This window comes from Chinchilla lanigera, unplaced genomic scaffold (genome assembly GCF_000276665.1).
Source record: "Chinchilla lanigera isolate Chin_1 unplaced genomic scaffold, ChiLan1.0 scaffold00031, whole genome shotgun sequence".
In the NCBI taxonomy this organism is placed as follows: Eukaryota; Metazoa; Chordata; class Mammalia; order Rodentia; family Chinchillidae; genus Chinchilla; species Chinchilla lanigera.
In genome coordinates, this window is record NW_004955432.1 from 18,895,933 (window position 1) to 18,901,732 (window position 5,800).

At 41.8% G+C, this 5,800-nt stretch overlaps 1 long non-coding RNA gene across 1 annotated transcript; it reads left to right on the forward strand.

Annotated features, from left to right (window-relative positions):
- The first annotated feature begins 1,672 nt into the window (after positions 1-1,672).
- Positions 1,673-3,942, forward strand: LOC102005742. Its single transcript, XR_261534.1, has 2 exons — positions 1,673-2,106; positions 3,717-3,942. It is a non-coding gene; the product is annotated as an uncharacterized LOC102005742 (long non-coding RNA).
- Positions 3,943-5,800: the final 1,858 nt, after the last annotated feature.

Genomic DNA, 5,800 nt, shown 5'->3' on the forward strand with positions numbered 1-5,800 from the left:
CTTTCAGAAAAATCCAACATCCTTTCATAATAAAAGCACTGACAAAAATAATTATAGAAGGATCTTATCTCAATCTGATAAAAACCACTTATGACAAACCTACTGACAACATTATATACTAAATGGAGATTGACTGAAAATTTTCCCTCTACAATCAGGAACAAGACAAGAATGTCCACTATCACCCACTCCTGTCCAACATAGTACTTGAAACCTTAGCAAGATCAATTAAGCAAAAATAAATAAATAGATAAATAAATACATAAGTAAAAAAGAATATGTACAGAAAAGAAAGTAGTCAAATTAGTATTTATAGGAGACATGATCCTCTACATAGAAGACCCAAAAATCCATCAAATGACTCTTGAAATTAATAACCAAATGTAGTAATATAATAAGACACAAAATCAACATGCAAAAATCAATAACATTGTTGTACACTAATAATAGGCTTATCAAGAAAGAAATTATGAAGATCATACCATTCACAATACAACAAAGAAAAACTAAATACTTGGGAAGTAACCTAAGGAAGTGAAAGACCTCTGCAATGAAAACTATAGTGCTCTGAGAAAGGAAACTGAAGAGGATACTGGAAAATCGAAATTTATCCCCTGTTCCTGGTTAGGTAGAATCAATATACTCAAAATGGTCATACTTCCAAAATTGATACACAGATTTTAATGCAATCCCAAACAAAATACCAACAGCATTCCTCACAGAACTGGAAACAACAATCCTAAAATTCATGTGGAACCAGAAGAGACTAGAATAGCAAAGGCCCTCATGGATGACAAGAGCAAACTGGGAGGCATCACAATCCCCGGACATCAAATTACATTACAATGCTACAGTGATTTTTTTTAAAAAAAGCATGGTATGACCACAGAAACAGACACAAGGACGGGAAAAGAAGAGGAAGATTTTAAGTAATCTGTATGAAAAGGGAAGAACAGAGATTCATTGTGGTATGGACAGCCACCATGGTGTGAGAGGAATCAATAAAATAGTAAAACAAAAATTTGGGGAGAAGGAAGATGTTTAATTGTTCTAGAAACTTCTCTGAATAACTATCAACCTAAGACTCTGTGCTAGGCACATGATCAGAAAAGCTACAGACCTTTCCCTTTTCCTGGGCAACTCACACTTAACGGGGAAGCAGCAGCAAGGAATAGTTGAAAGCAGATGAGCATGACATCATATATCCCATGAGGACTTTCAACAGTGTTGATTAGCTTTGAATAGAAGGACAGGAAGTTGAGCTGAGGGTTGTGACGATTCACATTTGCTAATAACCTCAAAGGGGCATTAAGCTCAGTGCTCACAATGGCCAGGAGAGAAAGCAGGTACATAGAGACAGCGCAAATGGTGTCCAGCAAGGAGTTTCTATCTCCAAGTGTGATAGCAAGCAGAAAATCTGAAACAACACCCAGGATTTGGTGGCAGATTTATTTATGTCGACAGGCACTGATCAGCATCATTCCCAGAATATCAGGCCCTGATCTCTGGTGGTCTAGAGCTCATAATGGGATACACAAGCAGGAAGTACTGAAGCAGAATGGCTTGTCAATTGGGGATTGGGTTATACGATATGCATCATAGGGACCAGCTGTTTCTAAGAGACAAGAGCAACCGGAACTGGAACATGAACCATTATGTGGGCAACTAAGAAACTGAAGTGTACTGGCTGGGGGGAGGCATTTTCCGCTACAGGAGGGGTCCATGGAGGTACAGAACTTCTAAGTGATAAAGGGCCACAAGGTCAGGCACTGGAGGCAGAAGTACACGGACAGTGTGCAGGGAAATAGATGAGCAAAGGTGCTGTGGAGATGTAACAAGGGCTCGCACATGTCATAGTATGAGCTCAACAAACAGAAGGGTACAAAAGTGGTGGGAAGTGGCTCCCCACAAAGCTAAGAAGACCAAAGTATGTAAGGTCCTGATCAACTACGAATGCCTTTATGTAGAGAAATTCTGATTGTAAAGTCATCTCCATTTCTATTGGTTTATCTTGTTGAGACACTCTGCTGTTTCAGAGCAATTTTGCCATGATCGTTCATCGCTGTTTCCTAGCTCTTCTCTTCCTTGCTCTGATCTCTGCCTCAGGTAAGACTTTAGTAATGGTAAGGGAAGGAGTGAAGCAGATTTAGATTGTACAAAGTGACAAATGACCGTCCTTGACAATGATTCTTAAGAAGTGACATTTGTTGAATAAATTCACTAAATAGATGAATTTTTTATTTACAAATGACTTCTTGAGAATAGGATTTGGAGAATTTCAACATTCCCTATTTCATGCAAAATTCCTTAGAATATTAGATCATTTCCAAGAAGGGAAATTGAGAGATTTTTCTCCTTTGCCCCCTCGTTTTTCAAATGGTCTCGATTCCAGGTCCTCTAGCTACCAGTATACTATGCAGATTTTTATTTCCACTCTCCTGTTTCTCAGACTAATGATTCCATAGAGTTTAACTATGAGCCTTGCATGTGTTAATTCACATAAGTTTCCTCTTGAGATCGCCTGACACATAGAAAATATATAAGAAATGTTCATGCTTATTACTTTCCATGTTATTATTTTTATGGAATTTTAATTTACTCCTTTCAGTAATTCCTTTCATACGGAATATCTTCAAGCAGTGAAAGTTACTGGAATTGTAAAGTTATTAGAATTTAGAACTGCAAATACTTGTGAAGTAATAATGGCCTGATTGGGTTAAGAATAAGAAAGGAAAGGGTGGAGGAGAAAGGAACTATCAGGAAGACAAAAACACTGTTGATATCAAGGAGAGAAGAGGAAGAGTTAATAACAGCACAGAAGGGATTAGGACGACTGGATTAGAAACTTATAGAAAGGTGAATTTTGAGGAAAATGAGCCAATATGGGTATGAGGCCCACAGAAATAATTTTAGAAATGGTTATGTTGAAGTGACAGCTAGACATTCAAGGGAAGCCTGGAGACTAGAAGGAAGTTTGTGGGTATGTCCTGGGCATGGTGATGCTAAGTCCCACCTACTGGTGGACGATGAAGGCAACAGAGAAAAAGCCCACTCTTTCTTCTTTCCTTTTTACTCCTTTTCCTACTTAATTTTCGTCCATCTACCTTTCTTTGTATACATATTCTTTCCTTGTTCTCGATCATATACAGAAGCTTACAAATTGCACATAGTGAGTTTTATTTTAAATTAAATGATTAGTAAGAAGATTCCAGCAGAGGAAAATCAGCCCAGATAACAGAAATTCAGAGCGGTGAAGATGTTATATTCCAGAATGACCAGTAAGGGAAGCAGCTGAAAGCAGAGGGTAGAGGAAACCTTTGTCATGAATTTCAGCTAAAAATCATGTAGAAGAGGTCATTTTCTGAGAAATTGCACCTCTGACCCTCACCCGCCTGACACAGCAGGCCACTCAACACGGTACGATATTCACCAACACACTTCCCAAAGATCCAGTGTTGGCCTTTGTCCTGTTGATAGTCCGGTCATGGTGGCGTTCATTCCAAAGGAAGGTCAGTTGGTCTTCTCCACCAAGTCAGCTACACCTGCAGTCCCTCAGTCCCTTCTAAAATACATCCTTAAATATGATTTAAAATTGTTTTTTGCTGCAGGCCATTCTTATCCATATTATCCAATAAAACTTGATATTTAAAATTTCTACTAGAACTTTGTGAATATATCCACAAAAACAACTATTTTTGTATTTTTTTATTTTTCAGAAACCGACGATAATTATGAAGTCAATAGTGTGCTGGACTGTAAAAATGTAACGATGTGTAGTTCTAAAAGTGCATCTGGACAGTGCATCTATACTAGAGAGGTTAACATGTGCGTCTTGCGTCTTAGGAAAACTCAAAGGGAACAAACCTTAAAGAAATAGAAATTAGGAAGACATGATGATTGACTGCTTTGTCATGTCAATAAAGTTGGAGTTTGTCCATCTCCTCCTCTAGTGACACGTCTCTATTTATTGACAGTTTAAACAGCTTACAAAAGAACATTTGAGGTTTAAGATAAATTACAATGAGAATAACCATATCTTCTTCAGTTCCAACAGGTGAAGGTAGACCTACATATTCGAGAAGCCAAAAGATTTGTTGTGTTTGAGTTGTGGGAGAAAGTTTTCGGAAGCAGGAAGTAGGAGAGGAAAAATCAAAAGGAACATTTATGTGAAATTATACATATATACAAATATACATATATACATATATATGACGGGGCTCTGAAGAGACAAGGGCAGATGGAAGGAGGCTATTTTTACTATAAGTTGTAAATTAAATCTTCCCCAGTCTTTTGCAGATTTTGGTAAAGACTTAGGAAATCTTTGCTTGTACCGTGTAGTGTTTATATTGCAATCTACAATTCCTTTCACTGACTTTACAAGCCAAATACCTCACCCCGACCCGACCAGGTAAAGTGGGAAAGTGTGAGCCTGGGCCAGAGGTTCCCTGATTATACTATATCAGCTTCCCTCTGAAACTGGTGTGAATTTTCAGGAAAACTAGCGGTAGAATGGTTCTAATTGGGTGGTAGAAAAGCTTGCCTACCCCTGCGGAAGCGTCTGCATTGTAATGGGGCAGCTTGTTGCTAGGTCAGAATGAAGAAGAAAGGACAGGGCTCAGCCAGGTGAGATCCTGGCTGGCAGCTGCAGAGAGGTGCAAAGAGGTTCCCAAGGTACCACAGGTCTAAGGCAGTGAGGGCGGGCCAGGGAGGCCGCCAGGAGGGACCCCAAGAAGAGAAAGGTCTCCACAGGCCTCGGCCTGAAGTCACAGGGGTGAGGGGAGAAGGGGAAGATTCTTGAAACACTAGCGAGGGAAATACAGGAAGTGCGAGAGAAAGACCAGCGAAGCAAAGGTGATTCGCCTTTTATTTAGTAGACTGGAGCAGCGATACTGTCGGGGATTTGCTTAAAGCAAAGCTTTGCTTGCCAGTTTAAGAAATCACTCGCCATGGCGAATGTAATTGTTATGTGCTGCAAACACGTGTTAATATAAATGAAAGAATTCAGGGCAGCATGTGCAGGCCTAGTCCGGGGTGCTGTTGGCGTGCCGGCTGAAAGGTGCTGCCCCTTCCCGGCACCTTCCCCTCCGCTCCCCTTTCCTCCCTCCCCTCCCCTCCCCAGGTGAGCCGGGACCTTTGTGACGCTACAGGAAGTGCCCAGGTAACAATGCGGAGGAGGGGGTAACAACGTCTTTCTTCCTCGCCCCAACTCCACCCCACCCCGCTCCCAGTGTTATGCACCCCAAGCTAAGCAGATTCCAGTTCCCTCTACCCAGCTCAACTCCTGGGAGTTAGAGGTACAAAGTCCCACAGCCGTTAGGACCCTGGTCCTAGTCCAACCCTCTGCAGGGCATGGCCTGGACCGAGGGAGCCCAGGCTGATAAGATCCGGCTCCCAAGGACCAGGGAGCCAAGCCTCAGCTAGTCCTATTTCTGCTAAGCCCTCTCTGCGCTCTGGATTGTAGAAATTCCAGCTGCAGACCTCGCTGCCAATTGTTGCGTGCTTTTAAAAGAGTGCACGTGGTGGCGCACGCCTGTAATCCCAGCACCTGGGAGGCTGAGGCAGGAGGATCGTTGGGAGTTCGAGGCCAGCCTGGGCTACAAGTGAGGTCCAGGCCAGCCTGAACCTCATAGCGAGACACTGAAAACACAAGTAATATTCGTGCTCCTTACTGCTGGAAAGACATCATTTCCAGTTTCTAGCTGAACTCAGAATGCCTCCCCCAACAGCTGCCAGGGGCTCCTTTGTTTTTCAGATCTGTCTCCTGACCTCAGCCTTGTAAAATTGGTTCTCCAGTCTCCCA